The sequence below is a fragment of the Cornus florida genome, unplaced genomic scaffold (assembly GCF_030987335.1).
Source record: "Cornus florida cultivar Cherokee Brave unplaced genomic scaffold, ASM3098733v1 CherokeeBrave_3.0.0_Hap2_Chr04, whole genome shotgun sequence".
Taxonomy (NCBI): Eukaryota; Viridiplantae; Streptophyta; class Magnoliopsida; order Cornales; family Cornaceae; genus Cornus; species Cornus florida.
This window is the reverse complement of record NW_026775574.1, coordinates 45,027,101-45,048,372: the sequence shown is the minus strand read 5'-3', so window position 1 is coordinate 45,048,372 and position 21,272 is coordinate 45,027,101.

Sequence of the window (21,272 nt, the reverse complement as noted above, 5' to 3'; positions counted from 1 at the left end):
AGTCCCTGGAATCTTACAAGAAAACTTAAACACAATGTCACTGAAACCAACAAGAAAATATTCACAAGACACAATATTCACAATCAAACCAAAGTTAATCTTTGAACCTCGGTTACAAAACCGTTTGAAATCCCCGGCAACGATGCCAAAAATTGATACATTCGGTCGACAATCTCAATAAGAATCAACCCTTTGCTATAGCACAAATCATTGTAAAATAGGGCTATTGTTCGGGTAAGTTGAACCACTGGGATTGCTAGTTTATGGCAACCAAGGTCATTAAAACTACTTAGTTTGATGAAGGGGTGAAGAGTTTTTGTTTGGTTTGTCACTAGGTGACTTGGAATTAAAAATGTGCATTAAGTAATAAAGTAAAGGAAATTATGAGGAAAGAAACTTAGGTAGAGAAGACTAGGGGAGTGAATCCACTACCAACTCTATAAACATGATAGATTATGATTAATTGCGGAAACAACATAAATAAGTGGCCATGATATGTAGCAACACAAGACTACTACACTATCTTCAAAAATTTCATGAAATCAAAAGGTAAGAATAACCTATCAAAGTTTCACATTCTTGAACTACCTAAACTAGGGTGTAGTCTTAGACATGCTAACTAAGCTAGAGATTATCAAGCCCTCAATCAAATGATAAAAGCATATGAAGTCAAAAATCAAGATTAATCCATCAAAGGGAGGCCTTAAGCTATGGACTAACAAGTTTTTCATAAAACATGCCATTAAAACCATTCCACAATCTTATTTTCATTGCCACCATGAAAATGCAAGCCATAAAACCATGAGAACATACAATCTAAGATAAGATAATAGATTCAACATGATCATTTATATCAATTTAGGTTCATTACATCAAATGCAAGCTCTAGATTATGAAAAAACCACATATATATACATCATTCCCCAAAATAAACCAAAAGTAAGGCATGCTTACAAGGAGGAGCTTCATCACCTCCCTAGAGAGAGAGTTAGTTACCCATGGGTGCAAAGGAGGGGGAGATTGAAGTGAACTCACCCTCCATTTTTCGCATCTAAGACAAGCTCCAACCCAAAACCCCTCTAGAACAATATTTCTCTCTAGAAATATCCTACAATGTGTGATATATTTATTACATTGAATCAAGCCCTTAATAATCAACCATAGCCATCCAACAACTCCATTTTCGTGGCCCAAAACACCTAAACAAGTGCAGAGCAATCCCCCCAATTAAGGGGATAACATTAGGTGAGAAAAGGAGGCCCATGCTTTGATATCTGCAGATTGGCGGGTGCCCACAGCGTAGGGCGGCCGTCCGCGCTGTGTCATGAAGGTGAGGGCGCAGCTAGTGGTGGGCGTCCGTAAGGAATGGCGGGCACCCGCGATTTCGCGAACATTCTGCTTCTTTTGACGGGCGCCCGCAAGGCTGTAAAGCACTATCGTTGCATCTTGAGCTGCTTTTGGCGTCTGATGACACAGTAACCCTCCTTAGTACTTTTTGCAGGGCCAACCATGAGTTCAATGAGATACTGGCTTGGCTAAAAAGAAAGTCCCCGACAACGGCATACTTTGATCTTCAAGAATTCAACAAAGCAGCATTTTTAACTATCTTTGGGGAACTAACCTAAAAGTAATCAAAAACACGCAAATAAAGCTAATATATACAATATTATCAACTGATGGACTTAACTAATGCAAATAAGGGCGCTTGAATATGCAATATTCGGCGCTTATCAAGCATTCATCTTTTAGGGCACATGCTTAGATGATCATTGTTTTGGTTTGATCCCAAGTTGAGCTAGTAGGCCTTGAAAAATCATCACACTTGAAATAATGACCTTGCATGTTAATAAAATCTTTTTCACCGAGTAACAGGGATTCTTGCCTCATTTATCATTGACTTCTCGCGTCAAAAAGTGAAAGGTTTCATTGGAATAAAAGTTTTTTCACTGAGTAACCGGTATTCTTCCCTCATTAAGCATTGAATTCTCGCGTCAAAAAGTGAAAGGTTAGGAAATAAGAAGTGGGAGTTGTCTTGATTTGAAGCCTAGTTGACTTGAGCTTGTAAGTCCTTAGGGGTGTTTTAACACCTAATGCCCTAAAGTCGTCCGATTTGGGAGCTATTGACCCAACGCTCATTACATGAGTCTTCTAGAAAGTTTAAGAATCTTTGCATTGCATTGTGCTCTCATCTTCAATCCCATGTTTAGAAAAAAAAAAAAAAAAATGGTTCATTTATGTTCTTGATAGTTAATATTTGAGATATGTGCTAGTTTGAGGCCGGATTATGATTTTTTTTTCATTGATTATGCTAAGATAACAACATATTTGGATGTTGGTTCACTCAAAGGATACTAGAATTTGATTTTGATATGCATGGTTAGCTAGTTGAATGTATGGGGACCATATTTGCTTTTATGATGTTGAGATGCTGAGATAACTTAGATGTGGCTGAAAATTGCATACTTGAGGTAGTCTTCTCTTGATAATTATTGAAATTTGCTTTAACACTTCATTTTTTAGGATGAGCCCTTGATGTTTGTGAATATCATCTCTAGAAACTCTCACGAGACTTCACTCGTCCACTAAGGGTAACCAAGGGGTTTAAAAGGCTTGTTGCATATTGATGAGCGCTGAAAAGTGCATATTTAAACCCCTTAAGCTTAGGTATTCTAGAACCTTTATCTATCTTATTTTACCGTTTTGTATTGATTTCGTGTTATTTCCATTTTCAGATACTTATCTCTAAAATAAGCTAACTCAGCCAAATAAGAGCATAATTGAAGCAATTCTGGGATGAATCAAAGAAAGGAGCAAAGTGGAGCAAAAGGAAGCAAAAGGGTGGAATTTCAGTAACTGCGATCGATCTCAAGAAAAGTTCAATCGATCCAAATTTCATCGATCTCAGCACTTCAAGGTGGATCTGAGCCATGTTTATTCCTATTCAAAAATCTCAAGTTCGATCAATCCAACCTCATTCTCTGATCGATTGAATCATCTTGTCTTTATCCAAATGATTGATCTTATCTAGTTATACCACCCTACCAACCACTTTTGTCCTTTTCCCAAAAATATCTTCAAAATATCTCAGATTTATTTTTTATCCAAAAAGGCGCCGCCATTGAGGATCGATCCAACTTCAGTTCGATAGATCTCAGCCATGTTCGATCAATCTCACCTCAAGTTTGATCGATCGAACCTCCCAAATCCCAAGAAAAGTCTAAATTCCAGCTCATTAAAAGTTGTCTCATATCCAATCATTAGACGATTATTGGTGTACGAGCCCAGCTCATTTAGGGTGATTTTTGACCTACCTATATAAGGAATATGAGCCACTTTTTGAGAGAGCCTTTTTGATATACTTTAATACACATACTTAGTGAGGAAGAAAAGAAGAGGAGGAGGCTAGAGACACCATTGGAGACTCTTCATCAACCAAGGAGCAGATTTCTTCCATGGAGCTTGCCCTTGAGGGTTGGAGGACATCATCCATGAGTGGCTAGTCATCCTCTTGGGGCTAGAGTTAGCCCTAAGCATGCTTTCTACTTCTTAATTTATGTATTTTTAAGGGGATTTGTATTGTGATTCATGTCTTGATACTTTTATATATAGATCTTGTTTATTCAATGATTTATGTAGTTTAATGCTTCCAATTGATCATTTCATTCTATCCATATGTCTATGTATGCTAGAATAAATGTTTATGTGTTTGTCTCTATTTCTTATGTTATTGATGCATGTCTATGTGTATTAATGCTATAGATCTAGAGATTGTTAAGACATAGTGCTTAATGTCATGTTCTTGTGGTTTATTTGATGGTTCATACTCATTTCTTGATGGATTATACCTCTCCCTTAGTTTAATTAGTTTAATTTCATGTCATTAGCTTAGTTGTAGTGTAGTTGTTAAGTGGGAGGATAATCCATACTTGTTGTTGATGTTCCATACTTATGAAAAGCAAGTAACATATATCTCTAACCTTATGATGTGTTTGGATTATGAGCTTAAAGAAAGGATTAATGGCTTAATTTGATATGTTGTGCTATCCACCATGTTGTTTAGACAATATATGCTTAATTTGTCATCTATGCTTGTTGGAATAACCACACACATACCAATTGTTACAATACATGTTCTTTCCCTCATTAATCATTCATTAAAGGTGTAGAAAAGCTATGCTTAGTGGTGATCTCTAAACCCCAAGAACTCTCTTTCTTTTATTCTCTCTATTGCATTATTGTTTACTTTAGTTTAATTTGCACCTAGTTTAATTCAACCAACCAACCACTATTTTGATCACTCGACCTACTAACCCTAATTTTGATTCCTCAACCTAGTGCGACCCTCAATCCCTTGGGATGATCCCTACTTGCCCTAGCTATATTTTTAATGAAAGGTAGTAGTGGCAATTTCTAAATGTAAAACTTGGCCACATTACATAAACTTTGGGTTTCGATGACAGCCCACCAAGTTTTTGGCGCCATTGTCGGGGATTGATTGATTGGCAACATCATATTTGGTGAATCAATTAGGAATTAGTACTCTTTTGATCATATCTATACTTTGTTTTCAATTTTTGTTACTTATTGTATTTGTTCTTGTTTGACTAGGAGCATTGGGCTAAGAAGGTGAGCAAAGGAGTATTCCAAGCAAAAGAGCTAAGCAAGCAAAGAAAAAAAATGCTAAAAATCTAAAAATTTCTAGCTAAAAGCTAAAAATTTGGAGTTAAAGTGCTAAAGGACCTTTGTGACCTTTTTCTTACTCAAACTCTTAGTTAAATCGTCGGCCCGCGTGGAGGCTTGTAATTCAATTGATAAATCGTGAGCCCACATTGAGGCAATTTACTTTTCTCGCATATTGTTGATAGCAAGTGTAATACCCCTAATTTTAAAAGGATTGTCCGGGTATTTAGTTAATTGTTTTATTTCGTTTTAATTTATTTTTAATTGTTTAATTGCGATTTAATTGATTTAATGGTGAATTGGTTGTGAATTATTTAATGACCTGTGTTATTTACTTATTTTTTTTAATTGTTATTTAATTGGATTTATTTTATTCTGTTTGACTTAATTATATCTTTCGTTAGTTGATTGCTAATAATGGGTTAAATGTGTTTTGTTAACTTAGGTTTTTAGACATCACGTATGTAGCCGACATAGTTAAACATTGATTAGGTTTTCCATGGGCCGAGTTTTCAGTTTAGGGTTTAGTTAAACTAGGGTTTTGGTGTAAACCTATAAATATATGTCTTACGTTCGGTTTAGGGTTTTAGAACCCTATTCACAACATAAAGAGAACAGAGAGAAGCATAGAGGAGTCTGGGAGAGAATAGAGAGGGAAAACCAAAGGATCACCAGAAAAGCTTAGGAGAAAGACGTTGAGATTTTTGAACCAAATCTCACGGGCAAGTTTTCTACTAACTCTATCTCTTTGGCCTGTGTTTTTTGCATCTCTAACACAATCCCAGGATGATTAAAAGCTAAATTAAATTACTTGGTTGCATGGAATTTGTTCAAAACAATTTGTGTTTCCGATTAAGTATTTTGCTTGTTTTTATTCTGTTTTGTGTAACGCTTGTTCCAATTAAATTTGGTTAATAAGTAACGAATGTAATTAACTCTAGATCACCTTAGGACTTAGTTTAATCAGTCAAAACATCATTAAAAGCGTTAGAGGCTGTAACAGAGAAGAACAGAAATAATGGAGATCACCGGAGACGAAACAAGCAACCAGGGAGAGAGGGGAAAGAAGAGGCGGCTCCATGGAATCATGGAGCCAGCTCAAACAAGTTTGGAGGTGGCTCCAACATGTTTAGAGGTGGTTCCATCATTTTGGAGGCAGCTCTAACTTGGTTGGAGGCGGCTCCTTCAACAGTTTTCAGTTTTTCGCCTTTTCAATGATGGTTTTGGCTACGGGTTTCAGAATTTGGTGTTTCTAGATGCTATTAGGAGCTATGCAGGGATGTTTCAGTAGCATCTAAGTCCTATTAAAAATTTTGAGGGTGTGATAATACATAATAAATTATAAAGAAATTGGTAGATTTAAACCGTTATAGTTTCAAGTGAACTTGTGGACTGTTTGTGGAAACAGAGGATTTTAAGTGCATAACCCTATGAGTTGTAATTTATCTGGGAATGGAAATATTGTTTAATCATGTTTCTGTAATTTAAATTAGGCATATTAGATTACAGAATGATTATATATTTATAAGTGACAGTAAGACACTTTTAAGGAAGTTTACATGGTTGAAATTTTGCAGACGATTCAAGTTGATTAATTTTAAATTAGCAATTGAAATAGGAGTTTGACTTGAAAGTCATATAACAGTGGTATAAGATTAAGTCTGTTAACTAATATAAACTCAGTTAACGCTTAATGAGAAACTAGTTGATTTACTAAGAACTATTTATATCAACTTATGGAATGTTGTGGAGTAATTACAAGTAGGCATGTGTATACTTTTATTGTTACAATTATGCTTATTGTGAGTTACAGAATGATTATATTTATTTCTCTGCATTTTAAATTGTAGAGAATTATATAATGGATGTATTAAACAAGCATGCTATTTATACAATCTTGAAATGCTTATATTGGATATGTTGATATTTACTGTAATTTATACTGTCAACACTAGATGGATGGATTGTATGCACCGGTATGGGACAGTGACATACTAGGGGTATTAGCTCAAAAATGCTAAGTCTTACGTACTTTGGATTAAAGGATGGATTAACTACAAAAGTTAAGTCCCACCTGTATTTTGTGTCAGATCACTAAATAGTTGAGTGACACTTTGGTTTGGAATGGAATTTAAATATATTTTTGTGATGCCACGATATGAGCCTGAGTCTCAGAGTCATTGGCTAGGGAGCGTATATGCATTGGGATGTATAGCTGGCTATGATGGTTAGATGTGTGCCCTGCTAGGTCTAGGTAGTTATGCCCACCTCAGGTGCGTTTTGTATAGTGCCTACTAGTCAGGTTGAGACGGGCCTGTAGTCCAGTGAGAGTCCTGTAGTGTGATTATATATATATTTATCTACGGCCTATTAGTTATTGTTGGATTGGTTAGGATGTACATGCGTATCGGGTCTTTGCTTGGGTAGTAGTAGTATAGAACTTGCTAGTGGGCCTGACCCACTTATCATTTTTCAAGTGACGGGTGTTTCCAGTCTAGGGCTTGTTCGGGCTGAGCAGAGACGATTTTCCATTCTACTGATGATGTAGGACTTTATTTCCTTATATTAGATTTGGTTTTTATCTTCAGATATTTAATTACATTCAGTTTGGGATTGTTATTAGGGGTTCACTAGAGATGGATTCCTGAGTTGTAAAATTATTGAAGGATTCTTTTTAAGAAGGTTTTGGATAATTGGATTTCAAGTATTTTAATTTCAAGGATTATGTTTAGTGTTCGTTTCAGCTTTTAAACTTTTATTTATTAAATTCATTTTGTATTCTGTGTTCGGTTAAATATTAATTGGTTAGTATCCCTCGGATTTGTGCTCAGACATGATCACCCGTGGCTCTAGAATCAAGGGGTATCACAGTTGGTATCAGAGCACTCCAGGTTCAAGTGTCTCTAGGATTCTATCGTATAAGACTTCTGCGTAGCGTTCTCTCTTGTTTAGAGCTTTAAGATTAGGATTCGTTGAATTCCTTTACGGTCCATTTACAATCGTACTGATGTCTATCTTTCTATGTTAATAGTATGGTTAATGCTAGAAGAGGACAGAACATGAACAGTCGAGGCAAATGGGGGAAAATCAGCAAGTGCCTAGGTTTCAGGAGGAAGATGGTCAGTTACAGATAGAGCATGAAGAAGTTCAGCATACTCAGGAGTCTCAGCATCAGGCCTACAATCAGGGCAGGGATCCAGAGGATTCTCCTCAGTTAATCTACGTCATTGCTCAGGCTGTAGCTACAGGCGTAGCAGCGGCACTTCAGAGTCAGCTACATGTGCAACAAACACTTGAAGCAGTACCAGTGGTGCAGAATGTGGTTAAAGTTCATTGCTTTGGCTACGGAGAAGATGGGCATACATCCAACCAATGTCTTGAGTTAGCCCAGAGACAGCAGAATGGGGTACCACAGGCAGAACGGGATCAATTACAGTCTAACCAGCAAAGGAGGCCGTTTGGTACTTTTAGGGGTACTTGTTATACTTGTGGGGGGTACGGTCACACTGCTAGGCATTGTCCTAGACGAGGAAGTATCGGGCCGTCCCAGTAGGAGGATACCAAACCACAAGGAGGATGGCTCTTTTAAGAATGATTTTTGGTTATTAGTAGTAGAGGAGATTTTAATAAAAGTGTGGTATGGATTTAAACACGTACACTAGTTGTATGTTAAAGATTATCTTACGATTTACGTTTGACAGTTATGGTTTGGGAAAGTTCTTTATAAAGTGAACTAGCAATTTTGGTTATCTTTAGTATGTTTTGTGATGGCGTTTTTGTGATATGTACATATATGGTTTTATTAAACTATATTGGGATGATTATGTTACATTAATGGATGTTTATCCCAGTGGAGTAATTGGGGTTTGTGGAACAGGCCAACAAAAAGTTACTTGTAAATACATGGTGTGGAGACAGGTTGATTACCAAGAAGTTTATAAGAAAACTTGTGTAAATCAATAGGGTAGGTTTGGTTTAGAAAGAGGAATTCCCAGGATAGAACAATAGTCTAAAAAAAAATGGGACGATTGCGTAGCATTTTGTTTTACCTCATGTGTTTTGCTCTACGAAGTATTTAGAAACATGAAATTTTCATGGATTGGTTGGTGACACACATATGCAGTAGACCTTAGGATATTTCTACATTGTTGGCCAATACTGCCATTTTTCATGAGAGTGATGTGCCTGTGACACTATATATTGGTGGACTCAGATTTCTAACCAATCTTTTATCCTGGACATGCACACTTATGACAGGATACTTGGGATGGATTTGTAATGACCTGGTCATTTTCTTTCCTTTCCTTCTCAGATTTTCACGGATATTTTTTTTCCGTTGATCTTTTCCTTTCTGAGTTCGGTTTCTTGTCACTTAGTGTTATCTTGAGTGCTAGGGGATGGTTTCTGAGACTCTTTTCCATGGATTGACGACTTCCCTTGAGGACCGAGTCATTTTCACATTTTCACTTTTGTGACACTATTCACTTTTTGTCTTTTTCTCGGTTGTCACTTTGTTAGCACAACCTTGCTTTTCATGTTCAGATTTGATTCTGGTTTTGGATGCATCCACGATATTTAAATTCCATGCTATGTGTATTTTTACTTTCCTAGAAAAGCATGCTAAGTGTTTACTTTTCTTGTAAAGGGTATAGACGCATAACCCTTTTTGTAATTTTCCTAACTTTTGGGGTTTTTGTGTAATTACTGTAAAGTAATTATTTTTTGTCTTAGGGACCATTTTATAATTTAATTTGGAAGATATTTTCAAAAAGGATCTTTTTGCAATTTTTGGAAAGTGTGACAAGTGTCATATTCTCATTGGCCCACTTGTTGACATTTGTGTGGAAACACTTTGATGCATTGGATGATGACATTTGGAGTATCACAGTTGGTATCAGAGCACTCTAGGTTTAAGTGTCTCTAGGATTCTATCGTATAAGCCTTCCGCGTAGCGTTCTCTCTTGTTTAGAGCTTTAAGATTAGGATTCGTTAAATTCCTTTATGGTCCGTTTACAATTGTACTGATGTCTGTCTTTCTATGTTAATAGTATGATTAATGCTAGAAAAGGACAGAACATGAATAGTCGACTGAGGAGACTGGCACGTAGGCAGCAAGAACGCCTTCGGCGTCGGCAAATGGGGGAAAAGCAGCAAGTGCCTAGGTTTCAGGAGGAAGATGGTCAATTGCAGATAGAGTATGAGGAAGTTCAGCATACTCAAGAGTCTCAACATCAGGCCTATAATCAGGGTAGGGATCCAGAGGATTATCCTCAATTAGTCTACGTCATTGCTCAAGTTGTAGCTGCAGGCGTAGCAGCGGTGCTTCAGAGTCAGCTACATGTGCAACAAACACTTGAAGCAGTACCAGTGGTGTAGAATGTGGTTAAAGTTCATTTTTTTGGCTACGGAGAAAATGGGCATACATCCAACCAATGTCTTAAGTTAGCCTAGAGACAACAGAATGGGGTACCACAAGCAGAACGGGATCAATTATAGTCTAACCAGCAGAGGAGGCCATTTGGTACTTTTAGGGGTACTTGTTACACTTGTGGGGGGTACGGTCACACTGCTAGGCAATGTCCTAGACGAGGAAGTATCGGGCCGTCCCAGCAGGAGGATACCAAACCACAAGGAGGATGGCTCTTTTAAGAATGATTTTTGGTTATTAGTAGTAGAGGAGATTTTAATAAAAGTGTGGTATGGATTTAAACACGTACACTAGTTGTATGTTAAAGATTATCTTACGATTTACGTTTGACAGTTATGGTTTGGGAAAGTTCTTTATAAAGTGAACTAGCAGTTTTGGTTATCTTTAGTATGTTTTGTGATGGCGTTTTTGTGATATGTACATATATGGTTTTATTAAACTATATTGGGATGATTATGTTGCATTAATGGATGTTTATCCCAGTGGAGTGATTGGGGTTTGTGGAATAGGCCAACAAAAAGTTACTTGTAAATACATGGTGTGGAGACAGGTTGATTACCAAGAAGTTTGTAAGAAAACTTGTGTAAATCAATAGGGTAGGTTTGGTTTAGAAAGAGGAATTCCCAGGATAGAATAATAGTCTAAAAAAAAAAATGGGACAATTGCGAAGCATTTTGTTTTACCTCATGTGTTTTGCTCTATGAAGTATTTAGAAACATGGAATTTTCATGGATTGGTTAGTGACACACATATGCAGTAGACCTCAGGATATTTCTACATTGTTGGCCAATACTGCCATTTTTCATGATAGTGATGTGCCTGTGACACTATATATTGGTAGACTCGGATTTCTAGCCAATCTTTTATCCTGGACATGCACACTTATGATGGGATACTTGAGATGGATTGGTTATCACTGCCATGCTCAAGTTATTTGCTTTGGATGGGTCTATCGTAGTTACCGTACCTAGTTAGAATGTTTACGTCATTGTTATGCCACATTTTAACGGGGACACTAGCACCTATTTGTTTCGGATATAGTATGAGACGGAGGAGGGGATTACTATATCATTGGATAGCATACCAATTGTACAAGATTTTTTGGATGTATTTAAGGAGACTCTAGGGTTGCCACCTAGTCGCGGGATCAATTTTGTGATAGACTTAGCTCCAGGCACTACGCCTATTTGCTAGGGCACCATATAGGATGGCACCTATTGAGATGCGAGAGCTGAGGGATCAGGTTCAGCACCTACTCGGCAAGGGTTTAGTTTGAAGGAGTACTTTACCCTGGGGAGCACCGATTTTGGTTGTGAAGAGGAAGGATAGTTCGTTTCGCCTGTGTATAGATTACAAGGAGTTGAACAAGGTTACTATTCGTAATAAGTACCCTTTTGTTTGATCAGTTGAAGGGAGCTACCTATTTCTCTAAGATTGATCTGCGATCTGGATGTTATAAACTTCGAGTTCGGGAGCAAAATGTTCCGAGGACAGCGTTCCTCACTAGACATGGACCTTATGAGTTTCGGGTGATGCCGTTCGGGTTGACTAAAGCACCAGCGGTCTTTATAGATTTAATGAACAGAGTCTTCAGGGCTTACTTGGATCAATTTGTCATTGTCTTCATAAATGACATTTTGATTTACTCGAGGTCAGAGGACGACCATGCTAGACATCTACAGATTATGTTACAGACGCTTCGTGAACACTAATTATTTGCCCAAGTTCGGGAAGTGTGAATTTTGGCAGTGGGAAGTGAAGTTTCTGGGTCACATGGTGTCCGAAAGGGGGATAGCAGTAGATCCAGCCAAGGTTTTAGCCGAGGTTGAGTGGAGACAGCCTACTTCACCTACCGAGATTTAGAGTTTCCTCGGTTTGGCGGGATATTATCAGAGGTTCATCCAGGGGTTCTCTAAGATAGCTGGACCACTCACGCACCTAACTAAAAAGGGTGTACAGTTCGTATGGGATGAACACTGCCAGCGAGCTTTTGATGAGCTGAAGACTAAGTTGACTTCTGCACCGTTTCTAGCTACTCCACAGAGTAGGATAGAGTATCTAGTCTCTACAGACGTTTCTTTGTAGGGTCTTGGATGTGTTTTGGATGCAGAAGGAGTGACCGATTTCATATGGATCTCGGAAGCTTAAGCCTCATGAGCTTAATTATCCAACACATGATTTGGAATTGGCAACTGTGATCTTTGCCTTGCGCATATGGAGGACATATCTGTTGGGTGAGTTCTTCAGATTATTCAGTGATCACAAGAGTCTACAGTATTTATTCACTCAGTGGGAGTTGAATATGAGACAGCGCCGGTGGTTGGAGTTTATGAAAGACTATCACTTTTCTATACAGTACCATCCAGGGAAAGCGAATGTGGTGGCGGATGCACGCAGTCGCTGACCTGTTGGTAGGCTTTCCGCTTGATTCACTACTGAGTGGAAAGCATTGAAGAAGGTGGATGAATTGTCGGATGCTTTCATGGCTTGCATGGTAGTTACACCTTCTATCATTCACAAAGTTTTGAAGGCACAACTCACCGATCAGTAGTACATTGACAAAGTTGCAGAGATAGCTTCTGGGGAGGTTCCATTTTACCATGTTGGGACTGACGGAGGCTTGAGGTACAAGGGACGCTTAGTGGTACCTTCTGCTGATCATTTGAGGAAGGACGTGATGACGAAGACTCATCATTCTGAGTTTTCGGTTCATCAAGGTGGAGACAAGATGTATCAGGATATGAAGCGGTAGTTTTGGTGGGCAGGTATAAAGAGGGACATTGCTCTATTTATTTTACGGTGTAGTACTTGTCAGATGGTTAAGATTGATCATCAGTGGCCGCTAGGAGCTCTACAGCCACTGCCGATACCGGAGTGGAAATGGGAGAACATTTCTATGGATTTTGTAGAGGGATTGCCAAACTCTTTTAAGAATCACAATTCTATTTGGGTTGTCATGGACTGACTGATGAAATCAGCTCACTTTTTGCCTATTTGCATTGACTTCACTTCGGAGTAGTTGGCGAGACTTTACATTTCAAAGATTGTAAAGTTGCATGGCATTTCATTGTTTATTATCTTGGACAGGGATTCAAGCTTTGTGTCAGGATTTTTTGAAAAGTTTTCAGCAGGCTTTGGGCACAGAATTACACCTTAGTACTGCTTATCATCCTCAGACGAATGGACAGACTGAGGGGGTAAATCTGATCATGGAGGATATGCTCCGGTTATGTATTCTTGATTTCAAGGGTCACTGGGAGGATTACTTACCATTGGTGGAGTTTACTTATAGCAGTAGTTTTCAGAAGACTATTGGGATGGCACCATTTGAGGCATTATACGGCCGACCGTGTCAATCGCCTGTTTGTTGGATGGAGGTTGGTGAGAGTAGATATTTGGGTCTAGAGTTCATCAAGGATACTTCTGAAAAGATCACTTTTATTAAAGATCACATGCGCACTACTCAGAGTCAGCAGAAGAGTTATGCGGATCATCGTCGACGTGCTTTGGAGTTTCAGGTTAGGGATCAGGTTTTAATCAAAGTGTCGCCTATGAAGGGTGTATTGTGCTTTGGGAAGAAAGGGAGTTGTCTCCACGATTTGTCGGTCTATTTCTGATTACAGATCAAGTTAGAGCTGTCGCTTATCGGTTGACACTTCCGGATAATTTGGATCGCGTACACAACGTATTCCATGTTTCCATGTTACGGAAATTTTTGCGAGAGGAGGATCGGTATCAACATATCGATGTTCGCTACCATGTCGTATTGTTGACCATGGGGATCAAATCCTTCGTAACAAAGTTATCCCTTTGGTCCGTGTGACGGCCCAAGTTTTTTAAACCCGGTGCGTTAGTGATGACCAAAAGATGACCCGATAACGGATCCGAAATGCGGAAGCGAAAGGTGAAACAACGGCCTCTAGAGATAGAATGCGTCTCTAAGACACCAATGTGACCCTCAATGAGGTCATGGAACCCAAAGGAAAACAAATGCTGAAGTGTCGTTTCAAAAACGGACAAAAAGGAACCTGGGGGCAAAATGGTCATTTTGCAAATAAATGGATTCAAGTGCTATTGAGCCCACCACTGGGACAACAATGAAAAACTAATCATGATGGACTCAAGAATTTCATTATTCGGATTCCGGACGAAGGAGAAACGACAAAACAAAGAAAAACTAGCAATAAAGCTAAAAGGGTAAACTGGTAATTATCGAGAAATATCTAGGTGCAACCAAGACACCTTTGGATAGAAAATAAAAAATTAATCAATTTCAAAAAAAAATTCACCTGATTTGGAGTCCGGATGAGGGAGAAAGGTCGAAAACAAAATCGACGTCGCGGCGGCCCGATGAAGGCCGTGACAGCTACAGTGCCGTCAAAGAAGAAACTCCCCCAAAAATCAAGTTTCCTACCCCATTCACGAACGAAAAAAAAAAAAATGCATTGTAAAATGCCCAGAATGGCCCCAAGAAAATCTGGTCAAAGGGGTAAAAATTTCTCCGAGCTACTGCCCAAAGAAAGGAAATAGGGCTTCGGGAGGTTTTTAAATTGCCTAAATTGGAAATGCAATCTTAAAATACACCCACAAGACCCCCGGAAGTTTTGGATTGGTCGTCACACTTTTCAAAAAAAAGTCAATGAATAGTACCAAGTACATTTGCACTAAAAATCTGCAAAACCTGGCAGCAAGGATTTTCCGGACAAATCTGGATTTTTGAGGGCTAAGATGGCATTTTCTGGAAAAACACAAAGAAGAAACCCCCATCAAAATTGAGTTTTCTACGTGAATCGTTTGGAAAAATGAAAAAAAACGCATAATGAAATACCCGAAATTCCCCTAGAACAGAATAGGGTAAACTCCCTAAAAATGCTACTTAGAGTTTTTGTTTCATCAATGATGGTGTTGTTTGCCAAAGTGAGTATGCAAATGCATACAATATGATAAAATAGATGTACCAACATGGCCTAAAGCCTCTTTACATTCCATTAACAAGTTTTAGCATACAAAGCCTCCATTTCTCACAAATAAGCTACAATGGCAATACTTGAGTTTTAGAGGAAACATACTTGTAACCTTTCAAGTTAATGGCCCTTGCCCTCATGTCATACATGTAAAATGAACACTTCCAAATGTACTTAGATACTTATCACAAAAAGGAAGCCATCTTAGCTTCTAAAATACCATACATCCATTGCATACAAAATATAACATCTAAAAGATAAAACATGCTAAACAAGTGCATGTCCATATACAAAAATGCTTCAAGTACTCATGAGCCCCTATGGATGATAAGCATCCACAATTATTGTCTCCTTACTTATAAAATAATCCACACAACTAGGGTGAGTAATCAAGTTACTCGTAGGATGTAGTGCATGCGCATGCCCTATAGTTTCAAGAATAATGTGAACTAAACATAGATCATCACAAGGATGCATTCCACCTAATGTCTATGTTTTCAAGGTACTCTAAGGAATCATCACAAGCTATACAAATATTTGAAATGACAACCACATAGCATTCAAGTATACATGAACAAGTACACTAACCGCATTAAAACTAAAATCACCAAATCACAAGCTACAAGAAATCCATGATTTACAACTTGGAATATAATGCAAATCAAATAATGGAAAGACTAGGATATGTGGCCACAAGACCATACAAGTTATTTTGGGTAATTACGACCCACAAGATACTACCTAGTGCGCACTATAACCTAGGAGAATTCCTATCCTCCGTACTAGAGCCAAACCCTAGCCATCAACATCTCATATCATTACAAGCTTCCAAAAATCAACAAGTTCATGACATCTATGCAACTCAATGCATGAAACTACCTACGAAGCATAAGTAGGGTAAAACCACATAACCCATATCTTAAGGTTACATGTCTAAAGTGGCAAGTTAATGATATTACACATCATGTTATATCAATTTACTATAATATAGGCCATTGTTGAAAATCATGAAATATAGTATTCACCTACAAGTAATTATAAGTGCCACACATAAGATTTTCATACTAAGCTTTCAATGAAATCTATATTACTTAACATCATAAATATAATCTCAAGATATCCTTAAAACCTCAATGGAATCATAAGTATTAGGCAATTTATTAGACAATAGCCTACCTATACAATTTAATAGTCACATACATGCTTTAATCCACAAATCCTAAGTTAAGCATATAAAATCTTTATTTACATGCTAGTAATGGAATTTAAAAAGGCATATAATCAATATATATAAAACCCAAAGAAGATAAACATACAACCACCCCTACCTCAATAGAGAATTGAATCTCTATAATCCAAGTAACCAAGCTCAAAATGGAAAATAAGTTTAGGATTAATGAAGAGGGGAGTGAGAGGAAGCTTTTGTCTTCCAAGGTTTTATGTCTAAGGTGAGTGAAAGGAGGCCAAAATGAAGAAGAAAGCTATTAACTAAGCTTTTCTCTAATGGTGGCTAGGTTATGGTTCATGAAGACAAGTGAAAATGAAAATGATAAAGTGTAAAATGGTGAGTGGAAGGGCTAGAAATCCTCCACTCACTATGTGCTCTTACACTACCTCTCACACACACACAATGCAAGACTAAATGGTGAACATACACTTGTCATGAATCTATGGTTCATTCCTAGGCTGAATCTCAAGCCTACACTTGTCACCATCCTATGTAAACTTCCAAGACTTAATATTGAACCTACACTTGTCAACCATCCATGCCAACAAGTGTACCAACCCTAGGCCAACAAGTGGGTGAATCTCCACCCTCCACATGTCATCATCGAAGGCATCAAAGTGTTTCCACACAAATGTCAACAAGTGGACCAATGAGAGTGTGACACTTGTCACACTTTCCAAAAATTACAAACAAGTCCTTTTTGAAAATATCTTCCAAATTAAATTGCAAAATGGTCCCTAAGATGAAAAATAATTACTTTGCATAATTACACTAAAACCCCTCAAGTTTAGGTTAATTACCAAAAAGTCATGCTTTCATGCACTTTACAAGAAAAGTAAACATCCAATATGTTTTTCTACAAAAGTAAAAATGTAGATATCATAGAAATGAAATATCATGGATGTATGCCAAGCCGAAATCAAATCTGAGCACAAAAAGTGAGGTTAAGTAAGGAAAAATGAAAAATGACTAAAGGACGAAAAAGGGAAAAGACGAAAAAATGAATAGTGTCGAAAAACAAAAAATGTGGAAATGACTCGGTCCTCAAAGGAAGTTGTCAACCCAAAGGAAAGAGTCTCAAAAACTATTTCCGAGCACTCGAGACGACACTAAGAGGCGGGAAATCGAACCCGAAAAGGAAAAGACAATGGAAAAAATTTATCCGCAAAATTTGAAGAAATGGAAAGAAATGAAAATGACCGGGTTATTACAACCTTCCCACCTTCAAGGGATTTCGTCCCTGAAATCTGGCCCCAAGAAACTAAAGGCAAAACCAGGATAACTACGGAGTACATCTCCGAGTACCCCACACAACGTGCTACAAAAGCAATCCCAAAGCTGAAAGACAATGTACAAACCAATGTCATTCGCACCCACGTGCTTACGACAGGACAACCTCTTAAAAGGAAATTGACCACACGGTCACACGACAAGTCAAAAGTCACACACACAGAACCCAAGGTTGGATAAAGGAACGGAAGACAACAACTATAAGCATTCCTCCTGATGAACCATCATACCGATCCAAAAACAACCACCAAAAGAACTCCAAGATAACCACGTATTAAATCAGGGTACAGAACAAAAACAATGTGGCAGTACGAATAGCGACCATAACTCGCCCACACTTCCTCGTTAGTAAGGTAGCATGACTGTACTGGGTACTAATTCATGACCTACCTCCCACTAGGTTTACCCATGAAACCTCTTGATACAAATGACATCAATGTCGGGAAAAGATCATCACCAAATGCACTACGGAAACCAGGCATCGTGTGAAAATTAGGGTAGCTAATCCCAAAACTATGACAACAATGTCATAGGCACCGCTACGCTTAAGGTCTTAAATCTTCAATACAACAAAACCAACAACTCCAATGTCTCAAAACACTCCTATTAACAACATCAATCAAAAATCCAAAGCCTGCCAGATAAATCAACACCACCATGAATCAAAACGAACCTCAACACAAGACATTTCATCGAAAGTCCCACATATCTCCCTGAAACAGATCAACTACAAAACTATACCAAAATTAAACATTAGATCCACATCCTTATCATGGATAACTAAGTCCTCAAAAAACAAGTCCACCACGTGGCATACACATCAAAATTCTGACAACCATGGTCATTAAAACAGAGTCTCTCAAAACCGTGCTTGACAATACCAGGCTAAATCAAAATTCCTCAATTTCATTCCATACCCAATCACTGGAATTTCAATTCCTCAAAACGATGCCTAGCCATAACTAGGGCGAGAAAACTTCACAAACAAGCCAAATCCAACTGTGATCCTTCAAAACCTCTCCTAAAGGTCAACCACATCCAGATCTCCAAAATCAAAACAAGTCTCCAAAAGACATTCTCAAAAGAGCATTGAGCTCACCTCACGAATCAAAAAAATCCTCAATAATATGGACACAAGTCCTCGTAAAATGATCTCACACAAATCAACTCACCCTGAGCACCATAACTCTGTCAACAAACACGGTAAAAACTCCCCAAGGGAAGACACGAAAGAAAGAAAACCACCAGTCCTAAGAAGGACAACACCACGACTCCACCTCTGAAACAAAAGACAACAAGGTCAAAGACTTCACCCCCTACTCGGAAGTAAGTCGACCAAAATCCACCAAACCCTCACCAAGGACTCAAGACAACCACGGTGATCCGCACGGACCAACCAACCCCAAAACTGTGCACGAGGCGACGAAAAGAAGAGACAACCAAGAAAAAAAAGAGGAACCCATCCCCCCATGAGTGTTAACACAATCAACATGAAAATGGAGCGTTCTTCCCACCTTAGGGAAGTAGACAGCTCAAAATAAAACAAATGTGAAAACTCCTCCACCAGGAATCTGACAATAGAACCATTACAAAAACCCACATACGCACTAAGTGCGACCGGAGGAAACAAAAGGGAAAACTAAACATGAAAGTCATGCATATGACAAGGAATGCAACTACCAAGTAAGCAAATCTACTCACATAGATAAAATCAAAGGTACATGCAGCATGTCTCCACGTAACGCAAAAGCATATTATTAAAGCATAGTAACAACATGGCATCTCTAAGCATGTAAATAAGGCATGCTAATGTCATACAACAAAAAAACAAATGTGGATAGACCTCCACCTACTCATGCATCGCAATAAGATAAATTATACTACTAATATGGTAGTTAACAAAACTGTAGAAGATAAGATGATGCAACAATGAACCCTATGGACATCGTGTCCTAGAGTGTCTAGGTGAAAGGAAAACAAGTCCGAGCTATAATTTGACTCCAAAAACCAATATGACAACAACCTGTCTCAAAACAAACGTGATCCCTTACCACAATGGTAAGACTCTAACAATCCATCTCTAAATCTAAAGGTGACACTATGAGTGACACTAACAATGCAATGCTCTCACTAACCCAAAACATTGATTAATCGACTCGACCACAAAAGCGTCATCATGCAAGGAGAACTCAAAGAAAATGACAACTATAGCCATACCATCAACAACCAAATCTATCTCAAGAATCGTCCCTAAAACAACCATCAAACACTGACCAAAAGGTCTACGTCTATCAGAACAAAAACCAACGCTGATCCCATCTGAACTGCACTCGTAGCTAGCTAGTACGATAGCATGACAGTGCCATGCACCCGCCCACAAATGTACTCACCCACGAAAATTGCAATCTCAGAGAAATCTTCCTAAACAACTAAGGATCCTAAGAGGTCCACAACTTCAACATGGCCCAAAACCAATAAATCCAGCACTACGGCTACGCCTAATGGCTCACCCCACGAGAGCCTAAACAAAAGGTGACCATCCACCTATCCAAAGCCAACGCTAGGTCAACAATGACCTAAACTACCATGAAACCAAACTGACAATTGCTAACAATATCTAAGAAGAGTGCCTAAACAAAACCAAAACACACCAAATATTGCACTAAGTGCAAACTCACCAAACAACCCAACCTCGAGTCAAACATCCGTGACTAATCCCAAGTCCTATCAAATACGCAAAACAATATGCATATACAAGTCTAACCTAGCATACATCATATATCATGCTTCTTATACAAGAATAAAATCATGTTTTAACCAAACGATATACTACATATACCACCGAGGCACATAAACATGTTATCAAACCAAAACATATCATCATAAAGCATATAAACAAATAGAGCATGGAAACACAAGCATGATATGCACCTAAAACCCATCCTCCAAGGTATTCAAACCTAGGAGCTCCGATACCACTTGTGACGGCCCAAGTTTTGTAAACCCGGCGTGTCAGTGATGACCAAAAGATGACCCGATAACGGATCCGAAATACGGAAGCGAAAGGTGAAACAATGGTCTCTAGAGATAGAATGCGTCTCTAAGACACCAATGTGACCCTCAATGAGGTCATGGAACCCAAAGGAAAACAAATGCAGAAGTGTCGTTTCAAAAACGGACAAAAAATAACCTAGGGGCAAAATGGTCATTTTGCAAAAAAATAGATTCAAGTGCTATAGAGCACACCACTGGCAAGACAATGAAAAACTAATCATGATGGACTCAAGAATTTCATTATTCGGATTCCGAACGAAGGAGAAACGATAAAACAAAGAAAAACGAGCAGTAAAGCTAAAAGGGTAAACTGGTAATTATCAAGAAATATCTAGGTGCAACCAAGCACACCTTTGGATGGAAAATGAAAAATTAATCAATTTCAAAAAAAAATTCACTTGATTTGGAGTCCGGATGAGGGAGAAAGGTCAAAAACAAAATCGACGTCGCGGCGGCCCGACGAAGGCCGTGACAGCTACAGTGCCGTCAACCCACTACTGCTGCAACTGAGAGTAAAAACGGGCATCTAAATGGACATTTCTGAAAAAACTCAAAGAAGAAACCCCCCCCTAAAATCAAGTTTCCTACCTTAACCGCAAATGAAAACAAAAAAAATGCATTATAAAAT